This window comes from Hyla sarda, chromosome 8 (genome assembly GCF_029499605.1).
Source record: "Hyla sarda isolate aHylSar1 chromosome 8, aHylSar1.hap1, whole genome shotgun sequence".
Classification (NCBI taxonomy): Eukaryota; Metazoa; Chordata; class Amphibia; order Anura; family Hylidae; genus Hyla; species Hyla sarda.
This window is the reverse complement of record NC_079196.1, coordinates 111032246-111049407: the sequence shown is the minus strand read 5'-3', so window position 1 is coordinate 111049407 and position 17162 is coordinate 111032246.

The window sequence follows — 17162 nt, the reverse complement described above, 5'->3', positions numbered from 1 at the left end:
CCCTCTATTTTTCAGGTGTACTCCTACGCAGCAGTATGTGGCATAACTCTAACTGCATAGATAGGTTACAGGATTGAGTAGGGATTACAAGCTTAGTAAGAGGTTTAGTTAGGTAGGCTCGCTATATGAATGATCACCGACCACAACGACCAAGGACGTATATTCACCTCCTTGGCCTTCTCCCGCGATATAACGCAGGGTTACGCGGTGACCCCACGTCATATCGGGTCGGTCCCGGCATGTATCTGAAGCCAGGACCCGGGGCTAATAGCACGCGGCAGCAATCGCGGTGCCGCGCACTATTAACCCCTTAGATGTGGCGTTCAAAGTTGAACGCCACATCTAAAACAAAAGTGAAAGCTGCCCGGCTGCTCAGTGGGGCTGTTTGGGACCACCGCAGTGAAAATGCGGTGTCCTTATCAGCTGGGACATGAGCGGAGGTCCTCTTACCTGCCTCCGGCGTGTCCCCTCGGCGATTGATTGTTCCAAGCCTGAGATGCAGGCTTGAGCAATCGACCGCCGATAACGCTGATCACTGCAAAGCTATGGCTTTGCAGTGAACAGTCAGGCAATCATTGTGTGCAGTGTTATAAGTCCCTATGGGAGCTATAACACTGCAAAAAAAAGAGTTAAAAAAAAGTTAATCAATGTGATTTAACCCTTTCCTTAATAAAAGTTCAAATCACCCCCCTTTTCCCATAAAAAAAAACACCATGTAAATAAAAATAAATATAAACATGTGTGGTATTGCCACGTGCGTAAATGTCCGAACTATAAAAATATATCATTAATTAAACCACACGGTCAATGACGTACACGCAAAAAAATTCCAAAGTCCAAAATACTGTATTTTTGGTCGCTTTTTATATCATGAAAAAATGAATAAAAAGCGATCAAAAAGTCTGATCAATACAAATGTGGTACCGCTAAAAACGTCAGATCACGGCACAAAAAATTAGCCCTCATACTGCCCCATACGCAGAAAAATAAAAAAGTTATAGGGGTCAGAAGATGACAATTTTAAACGTATACATTTCCGTGCATGTAGTTATGATTTTTACCAGGAGTACGACAAAATCAAACCTATATAAGTAGGATATCATTTTAACCTTATGGACCTATAGAATAAAGATCAGGTGTCATTTTTACTGAAAAATGCATTGCATAGAAACGGAAGCCCCCAAATGAAGTTTTTTCATTTTTTTTACAAAATGGCGTTTTTTCTTCAATTTCGTCACACAATGATTTTTTTTTCAGTTTCACTGTAGATTTTTGGGTAAAATGACTGATGTCCCTGCAAAGTAGAATTGGTGGCGCAAAAAATAAGCCATCATATGGATTTTTAGGTGCAAAATTTAAAGGGTTATGATTTTTTATATGTGAGGAGGAAAAAACGAAAGTGCAAAAACTGAAAAACCCTCAGTCCTTAAGGGGTTAAAGGAAAACGTTTTTTTTTTTAGACAAACTGGTACCAGAATGTTAAACAGATTTGTAAATTAGACAAAGGAAAACTTGGATACCGCTCACACCAGCGTTGAATATCCTCTACACCTGTGCTGCGGACCAGCCGGTACCGCCCTCGGCAACTCGAGATACGAAGAAAAAACTCTGTCCGGCACTGAAGGTGTTGATTAAAAGGCTTGTCTTTATTGATAAACAGCAGTTCACATACAGATAGATCGTCTGACGCGTTTCGCCCTATGCAAGGCTTAATCGTAGACTGACACATCTTACAACAAACATGGTTAAAATACTGTGTGATCTGGTCACCTGACCTTGCGCATCATTACATTTAAAATACATGGAAGAGGTGGATTGCACATGGATTGGGTTCTAAATCCGCATCTTACCACCTAAGTGTTTATTCACATGTCTCCTTGCGGTTTCCTATAACAAAGGTTTTTATGTATACAAGCGGAATAAATACCGCAATCTCATTATTGATCCAGCAGGAGAAACCCTGTATATGTGCAATACAACCCAACTAGGAGAAAGTATATTGGAATTTGAGATTATATATTACATTGTATGATGAAACATGTCACATTTAAAGGGGTACTCCGGTGAAAACCTTTTTTTCTTTAAAAAAAAAAGAAAGTTAAACAGATTTGTAAATTACTTCTATTAAAAAATCTTAATCCTTCCTGTACTTATTAGCTGCTGAATACTACAGAGGAAATTCTTTTCTTTTTGGAATGCTCTCTGATGACATCACAAGCACAGTTCTCTCTGCTGACATTATAATAATAATAAAAAGTCATTATTTATATATTGTTGGCCTTAGTGGGATTTGAACCCATTGGATGTTTCTATTAGCAACTAGACATCCACAAGGACTTAACAAGAGATCTGACCTCATAATCACATGTCCGTAATACACAGTTTTTGGCATTCTAGGTATGAATAGGTTCTCTTAGATAAGGGGTAAAAATCAACACTAAATAATAATAGATAATAACAAAAAATTATAATAATACAAAAAATAAATAGTAATAAAAAAATAAAAAATGTATTAACAATAAACTTTTGGAGAGCAATGTAGTAGTAGATAAATATAATTAATATAACATAGGAATTTATTGAAACCCCAATAAATAAACAGCAAATAGATAAGTAGAACAAGTAACATAAATAATGATAGTCATAATAATAATAATAATAATAATAATAAAGCTACAATATTAATAAAATATATGAATAATTGATAAACAAATAAGAAATAATATCATAAAAAAAACAATAAAAAAAACAAATACAAAAAAATTACAAAAGATAAAAAGATAAAATATTAAAAATAAGAATATTAATACAATAAAATAAAAATATAAGCTTAATTCCATTTAATGAAAATAAACTTAATATAAATAGCATATTCATTTATGTGCAGGAACGTGATTTATGATGGTCCCAGTATTTCTTTGTCTTAAAGGGTTACTCCGGTGAAAACCTTTTTTCTTTTAAATCAACTGGTGCCAGAAAGTTAAACATATTTGTAAATTACTTCTATTAAAAAATCTTAATCCTTCCAGTTCTTATTAGCTGCTGAATGCTACCGAGGAAATTCCTTTCTTTTTGGAACACTGATGACATCACGAGCACAGTGCTTTATACAAGCGTCTTTTTAGGTCGCCTCCCCTTGCTCCCAGTTGAACTTTCTCAACTCCTGTTACTCTCAACGAACTAGCATCCCCTGCATGATTCTCTCTAAAATGTTTGGAGAGCATGGACACACTAGAAACATTATTTTTAATATCCGCCACATGTTTTCGAAACCTGGTTTTTAAGGTGTTACCAGTACAGCCAGTGTATTGTAACTTACACACAGTACAAGTAGCCACGTATACTAATGATTTTGAATTACAATTTATATAATCTTTAATCAAATTATCCTTACCTGTGTGGCATGAAACTACTTTGTTCTATGAAATTACATGTGATGCATCTAGTGTGTTCACATCTCCATTTCCCAGTTGTTGCCAGCCACGTTCCCCTATTTTCTCTAGGATTGGACCGGCTGGAAAACTGGGTGACAGGGTAGATTCCAATGTGGGGCCTCGACTAGATACTGTCTTAATCCCCTCTTGCACTATACTTTTTAGAACAGGATCTGTCTCCAGTACTGGAATGTATTTATTGATAATACCACTGATCTGATTAAACTGAATACTGTAGGGGGTTACAAAATATGGTTTTCTTATGCCTTCCTGTCTATTTTGAAATTTTACTCTCCTACTCTCCTTATTAGAATATGTTGTTAATACCCTTTTATCCAGGTTGTCAATTCTTTTTGTTGAGTCTTGTAGGACTTTGTCTTTGTATCCCCTGTCTTTAAAGGGGTACTCCGGTGCTTACACATCTTATACCCTATCCAAAGGATAGGGGATAAGATGCCTGTTCGCGGGTGTCCCGCAGCTGGGGACGCCCGCGATCATGCACGCGGCACCCCATTAGTAATCAGTCTCCAGAGCGTGACGTCACGCCCCCGCCCTGTGTGACGTCACGCTCCGTGCATCAATGCAAACCTACGGGAGGGGGCGTGATAGTTATCACGCCCCATCCCGTAGGCTTGCATTGAGGGGTGGAGCGTGACGTCACACGGGGGCGGGGGCGGGACGTCACACGCCGCCGACCCTGCGGTCGACCTTAATCAGACCCCAGCTGCGGGACTCCCACGATCAGGCATCTTATCCCCTATCCCTTGGATAGGGGATAAGATGTGTAAGCACCGGAGTACCCCTTTAAATCTATCCACAATTTCTTTTTTGACCTTTTCAAACTGTAAAATATCTGAACAATTTCTTTTCGTTTGTCATAACTCTCCAAACAGGATATTATTGATCACGTGCCTAGGATGGCATGATGATGCAAACAATACCGAGTTTGTTGCGGTTTCTTTACTAAACGGGAGTACCTCTATTTTAGAAATTTTTGCTTTTCTAAGTAATATCAAGGAAGTTCACGGATGATCTGCTGAAATAGGAAGTGAAAGGAGTGTCCATGCTCTCCAAACATTTTAGAGAGAATCATTCAGGGGATGCTAGTTCGTTGAGAGTAACAGGAGTAGAGAAAGTTCAACTGGGAGCAAGGGGACCTAAAAAGACGCTTGTATAATAGAGAGACATATTGGATGTTTCTATTAGCAACTAGACATCCACAAGGACTTAACAAGAAACTTGACCTCATAATCACATGTCCGTAATACACAGTTTTTGGCATTCTAGGTTTGAATAGGTTCTCTTACATAAGGGGTAAAAATGAACACTAAATAATAATAGATAATAACAAAAAATAATAATAATAATATAAAAAATAAATAATAATAAAAACTAAAAAATGAATTAACAATAAACTTTTGGAGAGCAATGTAGTAGTAGATAAATATAATGAATATAACATAAGAATTTATTGAAACCCCAATAAATAAACAACAAATAGATAAGTAGAACAAGTAACATAAATAATGATAGTCATAATAATAATAATAATAATAATAATAATAATAAAGCTACAATATTAATAAAATAGATGAATAATTGATAAACAAATAAGAAATAATATAATAAAATAAAATAGTAAAAAATAAATAAAATTAAAAAATGACAAACGATAAAAAATAAAATATTAATAATAAAAATAAGAATGTTAATAAAATAAAATAAAAATATAAACTTGATTCAAATTAATGAAAATAAACTTAATATAAATAGCATATTCATTTATGTGCAGGAACGTGATTTATGATGGTCCCAGTATTTCTTTGTCTTAAATGTGACATGTTTCATCATACAATGTAATATATAATCTCGAATTCCAATATACTTTCTCCTAGTTGGGTTGTATTGCACATATACAGGGTTTCTCCTGCTGGATCAATAATGAGATTGCGGTATTTATTCCGCTTGTATACATAAAAACCTTTGTTATAGGAAACCGCAAGGAGACATGTGAATAAACACTTAGGTGGTAAGATGCGGATTTAGAACCCAATCCATGTGCAATCCACCTCTTCCATGTATTTTAAATGTAATGATGCGCAAGGTCAGGTGACCAGATCGCACAGTATTTTAACCATGTTTGTTGCAAGATGTGTCAGTCTACGATTAAGCCCTGCATAGGGCAAAACGCGCCAGACCATCTATCTGTATGTGATCTGCTGTTTATCAATAAAGACAAGCCTTTTAATCCACACCTTCAGTGCTGGACGGAGTTCTTTCTTCAGATTTGTAAATTACTTCTATTTAAAAATCTTAATCCTTCCAGTACTTATCAGCTTCTGTATGCTCCACAGGAAGTTATTTTCTTTTTTGATTTCCTTTCTGTCTGACCACAGTGCTCACTGCTGACACTTGGGAAAGATAGAGTCTCTGTGTACACCATGTAAACGCCCAACAGTGGATATTCACCGTCTCCACTTTCAATATGTATATAAGCAAGCATGGGCTGTTCATTTAGTACAAATAAATTCCAGCACTCACGGTCCGAAGATTCATTTTTTCTTTTTTATTCTTATTCGGATCTTTTCTGTAGTTCACAGCAGCTTAACAGATGGGATGTCGACACACATCCAGTCTAGCAGAGATCTTGACACACTAGCTGGGAGCCATCAGGGTCATAAAGTGACATTTCGGGGGACCTCCCCCTTACTCATGCGTACTAGATCCTGGATGTGGAAGGAAGATATAGGTGTCTCACACCTGCAGTTGACATTTGATTAGAGCCAGGTAAATACAAAGGATTCTTTTAAACTATGTGTCTGTTGTCCGATAGGGCATACTAGTTATTGGCATGTTATAGTTATGTGAGACTCCCAATCTTTCCTGTCGACATAAAATACAAATATTTATAACTACAGACTTCATTTAAGCCTGATGGGGAAATTGTTTCCATAAAAGTGATCCAATAAGACTCCCTTTGCAAGAGACGCTTGCGGTTCTGAATTTCATTCATCTCTGGGTGAACTTGCTCAAATATTTGCCATCGGAGTTCATTCACATTATGATTTGCTTCTAAGAAGTGAATCACTACTGTAGTCTCTCTATACTTAGTAGATTCTCCTACTGTTTTAGTTGTTAATGCTTTCCTGATATTATTTTTATGTTCTGCAATCCTTAATTAGATTTTTCTACTTGTTTGACCGATGTAATTTTTACCACATGGGCATTTCAACATATAGATAAGTTTTGTGTGTTACATGTGAAAAAGCCACGGCATGGAATTTTTTAACCTTTTTTAGGGTGATGAATACTCTCTCCTTTGATAATGTTATTGCACTGAGTGCATGATAGACAGGGGTATGTTCCTTTTCTTTTAGTTCCTAGAAATGTCTGATTATCTTTTTCTTTTTTGAGATGTCCCCTCGTATTATCATGTTGCCAATTGTTTTTCCTCTGCTGTGTATAAACATCGGAGGTTCTTTAAATAATTTTCCATATTTAGGGTCAGATTTTAATATTCCCCAGTATTTATTAATAGTTCTTCTAATCAAATTAGTGTGTCTATCATATGTACTAATATACATTACTCTATCTATTTTTTTCTTTTTCTTTTTTTTATAGATCAGCTCTATCCATAGAAGATACTTTTCTAGAATATCCTCTGTTCTCAAATTTTTCTGTGATAATGTTCTTATTTCTTTCATATTCTTCATCTTTGTTAATTATTCTTTTAGCTCTAATATATTGACTTTTTGGTAAACCACAAAAAATATTTGGGTTTTGACAACTTTTTTATGCAACATATTATTTGTATCTGTATTTTTAACCTATAAAGTGGTATCAAATGTTTTCTCATTTTTTGTGACTTCTACGTCTAAAAATTTAATTTTATTGGGATTGTAAGTAACTGTAAATTTGATCGTAGGGTGTACCATATTCAACTTATGTACAAACCCGAGGAGAGATTCCTCCGTTCCTCCCCAGAGCATGGAGATATGATCCACGTAACGTAGCCATGTCAGTGGAGTCTCCATGTCTGGGGGGGGGGGGGGAGACGAATCTCTCCTCGAATGTATGCATGGAAATATTTGCAAGACTTGGGGCGACGGGGGACCCCATCGAACCCAAATATTTTTCGTGGTTTACCAAAAAGTCAATATATTAGAGCTAAAAGAATAATTAACAAAGATGAAGAATATGAAAGAAATAAGAAAATCATCACAGAAAATTTTGAAAACAGAGGATATTCTAGAAAAGAACTAAGAAAAATAGAAAGGGAAGTATCTTCTATGGATAGAGCTGATCTATTTAAAAAAAAAAAAGAAAAAAAAAAGAGAAAAAAAATAGAAAGAGTAATGTATATTAGTACATATGATAGACACGCTAATTTGATTAGAAGAACTATTAATAAATACTGGGGAATATTCAAATCTGACCCTAAATATTTAAAATTATTTAAAGAACCCCCAGAGGAAAAACAGTTGGCAACATGATAATACGAGGTGACATCTCAAAAAAGAAAAAAGATAATCAGATATTTCTAGGAACTAAAAGAAAAGGAACATACCCCTGTTTATCATGCACTCACTGCAATAACATTATCAAAGGAGAGAGTATTCATCACCCTAAAAAAGGTTCAAAAATTCCATAACGTGGCTTTTTCACATGCAACACACAAAACATTATCTATATGTTGAAATGCCCATGTGGTAAAAATTACATCGGTCAAACAAGTAGAAAAATCAAATTAAGGATTGCAGAACATAAAAATAATATCAGGAAAGCATTAACAACTAAAACAGTAGGAAAATCTACTAAGTATAGCGAGACTACAGTAGCGAGACACTTCTTAGAAGCAAATCATAATGTGAACGAACTCCGATGGCAAATATTGGAGCAAGTTCACCCAGAGACAAATGAAATTCAGAACCGCAAGCGTCTCTTGCAAAGGGAGGCTTATTGGATCACTTTTATGACTTCTGACTTCCCCATCAGGCTTAAATGAAGCCTGTAGTTCTAAAGCTTTTTTGTTAAATATTTGTATTTTATGTCGACAGGAAAGATTGGGAGTCTCACATAAATATAACATGCCAATAACTAGTATGCCCTATCGGACAACAGACACATAGTTTAAAAAAATCCTTTGTATTTACCTGGCTCTAATCAAATGTCAATTGCAGGTGTGAGACACCTACCGTATATACTCGAGTATAAGCCGACCCGAGTATAAGCCGAGACCCCTAATTTCAACCCAAAATCCCAGGAAAAGTTATTGACTCGAGTATAAGCCTAGGGTGGGAAATACATCACCCCCCCTGTCATCATCCAGACCCCCGTCATTAACATCCTCATCTTCATCACCGCCTGTCATCATCCAGACCCTCATCATCATCACCTGTCATCATCCCCTTGTCATCATCCCACACATCCCCCCTTCATCATCCCCTTGTCATCATCCCCACCCCCCTTCATCATCCCCTTGTCATCATCCCCACCCCCCTTAATCATCCCCTTGTAATCATCCCACACACCCCCCTTCATCATCCCCTTGTCATCATCCCCACCCCCCTTCATCATCCCACACCCCCCCTTCATCATCCTCTTGTCATCATCCCACACCCCCCCTTCATCATCCTCTTGTCATCATCCGCCCTCAGTGGTCTTCAACCTGCGGACCTCCAGAGGTTTCAAAACTACAACTCCCAGCAAGCCCGGGCAGCCATCGGCTGTCCGGGCTTGCTGGGAGTTGTAGTTTTGAAACCTCCGGAGGTCCGCAGGTTGAAGACCACTGCGGCCTTCGACATCATCCAGCCCCCTCTCACCACCCTTTAGTTCTGTACAGTACTCACCTCCGCTCGGCGCTGGTCCGATGCTGCAGGGCTGTCCGGTGAGGAGGTCGTCCGGTGGGATAGTGGTTCCGGGCTGCTATCTTCACCGGGGAGGCCTCTTCTCCGCGCTTCCGGCCCGGAATAGAGGCGTTGCCTTGACAATGATGCAGAAGTAAGTTGGCAATGAACGTACCTCTGCATCGTTGTCAAGGCAACGTGACTATTCTGGGGCCGGGCCCGAAGCGCTTAGAAGAGGCCTCCCCGGTGAAGATAGCAGCCCGGAACCACTATCCCACCGGACGACCTCCTCACCGGACAGTCCTGCAGCACCGGACCAGCGCCGTGCGGAGGTGAGTACTGTACAGAACTAAAGGGGGTGAGAGGGGGCTGGATGATGTCGAAGGCCGCAGTGGTCTTCAACCTGCGGACCTCCGGAGGTTTCAAAACTACAACTCCCAGCAAGCCCGGACAGCCGATGGCTGCCCGGGCTTGCTGGGAGTTGTAGTTTTGAAACCTCTGGAGGTCCGCAGGTTGAAGACCACTGCGGTTGGAGAGTTCACTCGAGTATAAGCCGAGGGGGGTGTTTTCAGCACGAAAAATCGTGCTGAAAATCTCGGCTTATACTCGAGTATATACGGTATATCTTCCTTCCAACATCCAGGATCTAGTACGCATGAATAAGGGGGAGGTCCCCCGAAACATCGCGTCATGACCCTGATGGCTCCCAGCTAGTGTGTCAAGATCTCTGCTAGACTGGATGTGTGCCGACATCCCATCTGTTAAGCTGCTGTGAACTACAGAAAAGATACGAATAAGAATAAAAAAGAAAAAATTAATCTTCTAACCGTGAGTGCTGGAATTTATTTGTACTAAATGTACAGCCCATGCTTACTCTCTGCTGACACCTCTGTCCATTTTAGGAACTGTCCACTGAGTTGGAGCAAATCCCCATAGAACACCAATCCTGCTCTGGACAGTTCCTGACATGGACAGATGTGTCAGCAGAAAGCACTGTGATCAGACATTAGAAAATAACTTCCTCTGGAGCGCACAGCAGCTGATAAGTACTCAAAGGATTAAGATTTTTAAATAGAAGTAATTTACAAATCTGTTTAACTTACTGGTACCAGTGGATTTAAAAAAAAATGTTTTCCAGTGGAGTTCCCCCTTAATAATGTATTTAATAGTGTAAAAATAATGCATTTAATAGAGTAAAAATGTTATTACTAATTTTAGTACTGACGTTACACAGATTAAAGCTATTGTGTTCAAACATTGGCTGATTTTACAGGAATATATATATTTGTAAAACATACTTCCAAATCACCCTAAATTCACTTACCGGAGACCTCTAACTCTTAAAAATATGCTGGCCCCAAGTCAACTATAAAAGGCAATGATCCGGAAAAAGCTCATCACTGAAAGTTCAAGGTTCCAGCCCGAAGAAAGGATGATTCAAGTTTTTAAAAACAAGATGCCTCTGCTGTGGACAAATGCAGCACTGGGGAAACATTTGAGATTAAACAACATCTCACATGGCAATCAAGCTTTATTATCTATTTGATTTAGTGTCTTCATTGTGGTCTGCAATATATAGGCAGAACTATACAACACCTACACTGCCATTTAAATCAGCCTAGGCAGAATATTAAAAAGCATTTTCTCCTACATGGATTATCTCGGCATTGCGCTGTCAATCACCCAGAATCTCTGGATCCTATTTGCATCACCCTCATTGATTCTGTGCCAGCCTACACTAATAACCATTTTGAGCAGTTAGATATTTTCTGGCTATATAAACTCTCCACAATAAAACCTAATGGTCTTAATGAAATTACTGAAGTTGTAACTTAGATGAGCTAACAACACTGTTTTACCAATTAATAAAGTCCATTTTATATGTTCAGTTGATTTCCAGAACTTGGAATTACTTACCTTTTAACTCTGTTCCCTGTATCACGTCTTGTAATTCGGCATCATATATGCACTGATCTTTTTTCCTCAATGAATACGCAGTCTTTAGTGCTTCCCCCATGCATGCACTGCTTCTAATGCTTCTCTATGCATTGAATCAGAGTTCACATTCCAAGCAATTGCAGGTCAGCAGGTAATATTTTATGTTTTTAGCAATTGGTTTCTAATTTTTTCTGAACCATGTCATTATTGTTATTATTCTATCATTATTATTGTGTGATTTTTATGAAGACTTTTGTTTATTTAACCCATTAACCCCATAAACCAGAAGTAGCTTGACAAAGTTGTTAGAAATAACAGTTAAATCACACCTTTTGCTGCTTTCTAGCAGCTTTAATGATGCTAAAAAATGCTTTTAAGGATAGTCAGCAACAGTCGGATAGGCGCGGCTATGACCGCAGCTGCCACGCCTATCCCCTGTCTGTCAGTGCTGGGGACGCTGTTTGATTGGTCCACAGGTCCCAGCACTGAAAGCCCTTATTTCTGTACTGTACTGTAGAAGAAAAAATGGCCCCGTTCATCTATGCACTCCGGTGATGCAGGCAGCCAGCACTTACAGCAAGCACTAGCTCTCTTTCTGCTAGTACTTGCTCCCTATAGCCCAATGTGCGGTGTAATGCTGTAGCGGAATGATCTGGCCGCCCACATTGCATCACAGCAGTAGATGAGATGGGAAGGCCAGATCATTCCCCTACAGCATTATGCCGCGCATTGGGCTATAGGGAGCAAGTACTAGCAGAAAGAGAGCTAGTGCTTGCTGTAAGTGCTGACTGCCTGAATCACAAGAGTGCATAGATGAACGGGCGCCATTTATTCTTCTACAGTACAGTACAGTAATAAGGGCTCTTAGTGCTGGGACCTGTGGACCAATCACTCAGTGTCCCCAGCACTGAAAGACAGGGGATAGGCGTGGCAGCTGTGGTCATAGCCGCGCCTATCCGACTGTTGCTTACTATCGTTAAAAGCATTTTGTAGCATCATTAAAGCTTCTAGAAAGCAGCAAAATGTATGATGTAACAGTTATTTCTAACAACTTTGTCAAGCTGGGGCTGGTTTATGGGGGTTGACAGTTGCGCTTTAAGGACGCAGCCAATTTTATTTTTGCATTTTATTTTAATTTTTTTTATTTCCTCACCTCTTTAATATTTCCATCCACAGACGAGTATGAGGGTTTGTTTTTGCACGACCAGTTGTCCTTTGTAATGATACCACTCATTTTACCATAAAATGTATGGCGAAATAAAAAAAAAATAAAAAAAACTTTTTGTGTGGGGAAATTGAAAAGAAAACTGCAATTAAGCAAAATTTGGAAGGTTTAGTTTTAACTTTGTGCAATTTACGGTACAAATGACATGATTTATTTTTTTCTGTGGGTCAATATGATTTAAATAATACCCATGATTACATACTTTTCTATTATTTTACTGCTTTAAAAAAATCTCAAACTTTTTAACCAAATTGGTGCATTTGAAATCCCTCTATTTTGACGACCTATAACTTTTTCATTTTTCCGTATAAGCGGGGTATGAGGGCTAATTTTTTTACGCCATGATCTGCACTTTTTATTGATACCACATTTGCATAAATTAAACTTTTAATATTTATTTATTTTTTATTTATTTATTTTCTTTGGGGGGGGGGGGGATATTACGTGACAAAAAAGCAGAAATCTTGGACTTCGTTTTTTTTTTTTTTTTTACGTTTATACCGTTACATAGTTACATAGTTAGTACGATTGAAAAAAGACATACGTCCATCAAGTTCAACCAGGGAATTGAAGGGTAGGGGTGTGGCGCAATATTGGGGAAGGGATGGGATTTTATATTTCTTCATAAGCATTAATGTTATTTTGTTCCAGGAATGTATCTAACCCTGTTTTAAAGCTCTTAATTGTTCCTGCTGTGACCAGTTCCTGAGGTAGACTGTTCCATAAGTTCACAGTTCTTATGGTAAAGAAGGTGTGTCTCCCCTTGAGACTAAACCTTTTGTTCTCCAGACGAATGGAGTGCCCCCTCGTCCTTTGGGGGGGTTTAACCTGGAACAGTTTTTCTCCTAATTTTTTGTATGGGCCATTAATATACTTATATACATTTATCATATCCCCCCTTAAACGTCTCTTCTCAAGACTAAACAATTGTAACTCCTTTAATCGCTCCTCATAGCTAAGATGTTCCATGCCCCATATTAGTTTAGTCACGCATCTCTGCACCCTTTCCAGCTCCACAGTGTCCCTTTTATGGACTGGTGCCCAAAACTGAACAGCATATTCCAGGTGTGGCCGTACCAATGCTTTATAAAGGGGGAGTATTATGTCCCTGTCCCTCAAGTCCATGCCTCTTTTTATACATGACAATATCCTGCCGGCCTTGGAAGCAGCAGCCTGACATTGCATGCTATTCTGTAGTCTGTGATCTACAAGTATACCTAGATCCTTCTCTACCAGTGACTCTGCCAGTTTAATCCCCCCTAAGACATATGACGCATGCATGTTATTAGTACCCAGATGCATAACTTTACATTTATCCACATTGAACCTTTGGATGCCCAGACACTTAGTCCATCCAAGTCATCTTGTAACCTATACACATCCTCTATAGGCTGTACCGTGCTACAAAGCTTGGTTTCATCTGCAAAGATAGAAACAGAGCTGTTAATGCCATCCTCTATATCATTGATAAATTAAACAACAGCGGGCCCAGTACTGAACCTTGTGGTACACCATTAATAACCGTGGACCAATCAGAGTACGAATCATTGACCGTCTCAGGAGGAACTGTTCAGACAGGGATGAGTTTATACACCAGGCTAAATACCTAAGAAACCGTTTCATCCAACGTGGCTATCCGGACTACATCCTACGTAAAGCCTACCACTTTGCTCTGTCCCAGGACAGAACCTCCCTCCTGACACCAAAACCAAGAAGGGAGGAGGACATATACACACGAATTATAGGGACATTCGACAACATGTCCCAGGAGGTGAAAACCATAATCTGCCGACACTGGGACATCTTGAGAATGGACCCGGACCTGAGGGAAGTGGTAGGCCCGAGACCACAAATTACATACTGGAAGGGACCAAGTGTGGGCGACAAATTAGTCCACAGTCATCTTCAAAGTATAACCCCACAAACAAGCTTTCATTGCGGCCACTGTCGATCGTGTTCTCACATACTTAAAACAAAAATTTTTGAGGGCACGGTATCAGGTACCAATATCACTATTGAGCACTTTATAAACTGTAGTTCTAGAGGGGTCATTTACTTAGCCCTATGCAAATGTGGAAAGAAATACATTGGCAAGACGATACGAGAATTTCGTAGAAGAGTGCTTGAACACGTAGGAGATGTACGAAATGCTAGAAATACTCCAGTTGCAGTACATATTAACACCATGCACAACAGTGATATATCTCAAATTAAATTTATCGGAATTGATCTTGTAAAACCATGACAAAGGGACGGAGATTGGGATAGATCCATTTTACAACGAGAGTGTAGATGGATCTATAGACTGCAAACCATGGCCCCAAGGGGCCTTAACGAACAACTATCGTTTACCTGTTTTATATAAAGTTTGGAGGAGGCCCACGGGCACGACTATTCCTAGGGTGGCTGGGCTAGGTAGTCAGGGGAGATCCCAGTGGATCTACTGATCTAGGCACCACCCCTGTAGCTAGGGTGAATTAGAGCCTTAATAGGAGGTTCGTGGAATCCGGTACCGCCTTTTTAGGGCATCCATGCTTACGTTGAGGTGACACGTGGTAGGACAAAATAGGGCCAAATTAGGTATCCTTAGGGCCATGTCATGTCCCCACCCTCCCCCACCTATTTTTCCATAGGGTCATCCAGTCCCATATATTCGTTCCCTGTGGGCCCCCTCCCTTTCCTTTACACCCTAATATATTTTATATATACCTAACACTAGTGTTGCTCCTTACCTTTGCGTAGGTCTTCGTTTCCCACAAAGTTATTGACATGTAGTATTAACTGATACCTTGCAGGCTCTTTAGCACTACTAGCCTGCATCAATTTTGTAGTGTTCATTGACAAAATGGACCCTTTGTTTATAATCTGAGTGTATACTAATTGTCCCCGAGAGAGGATCTCTGACCTTTATCTCCGCCCCCCACGTCCGAGAATATCAGACATTATTTTTCATATTTATCTTTGCCATTAATGGATAAATTAATATGTATCATCTTTGCCAATAATGGATAAATTAACATGTACTGCTGCAGCATTTCTGAAGTGTCACTATGTCTTCCAGCAATAATTTCTAATTTATGTACTACATCTCTGACCATTATGCAGAGTATGGGCATTATGCACAAACGTAAATTTATTTTCAATAATAGGGATAGATCTATGCATGCTTTCTACTTACCTATATCTGGTCGGTGTGACCCTCGGAGGGCCAGGGTGGGGTGACATCCTATGTACGGACCCACTGAGAGTCAGTTTGGAACTAAGAGAGACGGTTTCAACATAACATAGATCAACTGACAGCGATGACTATGAGAGACGGCTACAATCTTGTGCAGACTGGGGAATGAGATACCCGGCACTGGGCAAAATTGTTTCATATTTAAATCTTTATTATCTAATACCTGCCCCATGTATTTAGCCTGAATCAGTGATTGTTCTTAAATTTTTTTGCACATAAGCCGCTGCCGCATCCGACGTTCTAAAGATACTAAGTCCAGTTTACCCCGTTCTCGGGTTTCTAGAACTTGAGTGGAGGTCACACCCCCATGTGCGGCGTCATAGGGACGGGCCTCCGTTGACGTAAATAGGATGCACGCCGGCTTTATGGAGATGCCGGCGTGTTCACCTGATACGCAGACACTCCGGAAACAGCTCCGGCACTCGCTGCCACTGCATCGTTTCATATATACCTCTTCCTGAACGGCCGTATGTAAGTAAATTGTATAACATACTAATGCCTATTTGTTTTTCTTTTTTCTTTTGCATTATGTGGCTATTTTTGTTGATATGCTCCATGTATCCTGCTTAAATAAGGTATTAAGTATGAGCATATTGTTGTTGCAGTGCCCGGTGCTCTCCCACTATACTTGATCCAGCAAAACAGTGAGTACTTGCTTGCCAATGCATGACAAACAGTTAAAGGGGTAAGTCATTCACTGGTTGCTAAGGGAGATGCCTATGATTTTTTGTCATTAGAGTTTTTTTTTTTACCTCTACTGATCTTTGGACACAGTTGATATTTGGAGAGCCGGGTGTTTACTGACGCTGGTTGTTTGATGTTGATCTTTCATGTTGATGTTACTGCTTATAATCAGCCCATCTGAAAGGGGATATACACAGTGACATCTACTAATGTGATATATGACTCCAGAACATTTATTAATTATATATCTAAATCCCCTGAAGAAGTGTGGGGGGAAACTTCATATACCATACCCCTACATGGAAACGCGTTGGGATGAGGGAATTGTTGTTTATACAAAAGTGACAATATCTTTTATGAAGGAGCATACTATCACTGAATGGTGATGGTTCATTAATTATTACTGTAATGATTATGTTTTCCACGTCATTTGCTTAAATTCTTATCAAAAGCCGCAGGTTATGTGTCAACGCACGACTTTTTAGTGACTATGTTTTCTATTGATTGTTGTTGGACCAATATTTTAACTAATAAAATTAAAAGTTGTGTTTTATAATGCACCTCAGTCCTTGGTAGGGACAACATAATTTTTTTTAAAGGGGTTATCCAGCATAAGGTGATTTTTGTACGTACCTGGCAGACAGTAATGGACATGCTTAGGAAGGATCTGCGCTTGTCTTGGGCTGAATGGCTATTCTGTGAGATTACCAGAACACTGTGGCTGGCTTTCTGTGAACTTGTATTTCCTGTTTTCAGTTTTCTTGTTTGCCTACAAATCCCATGATACCATTTTCCTC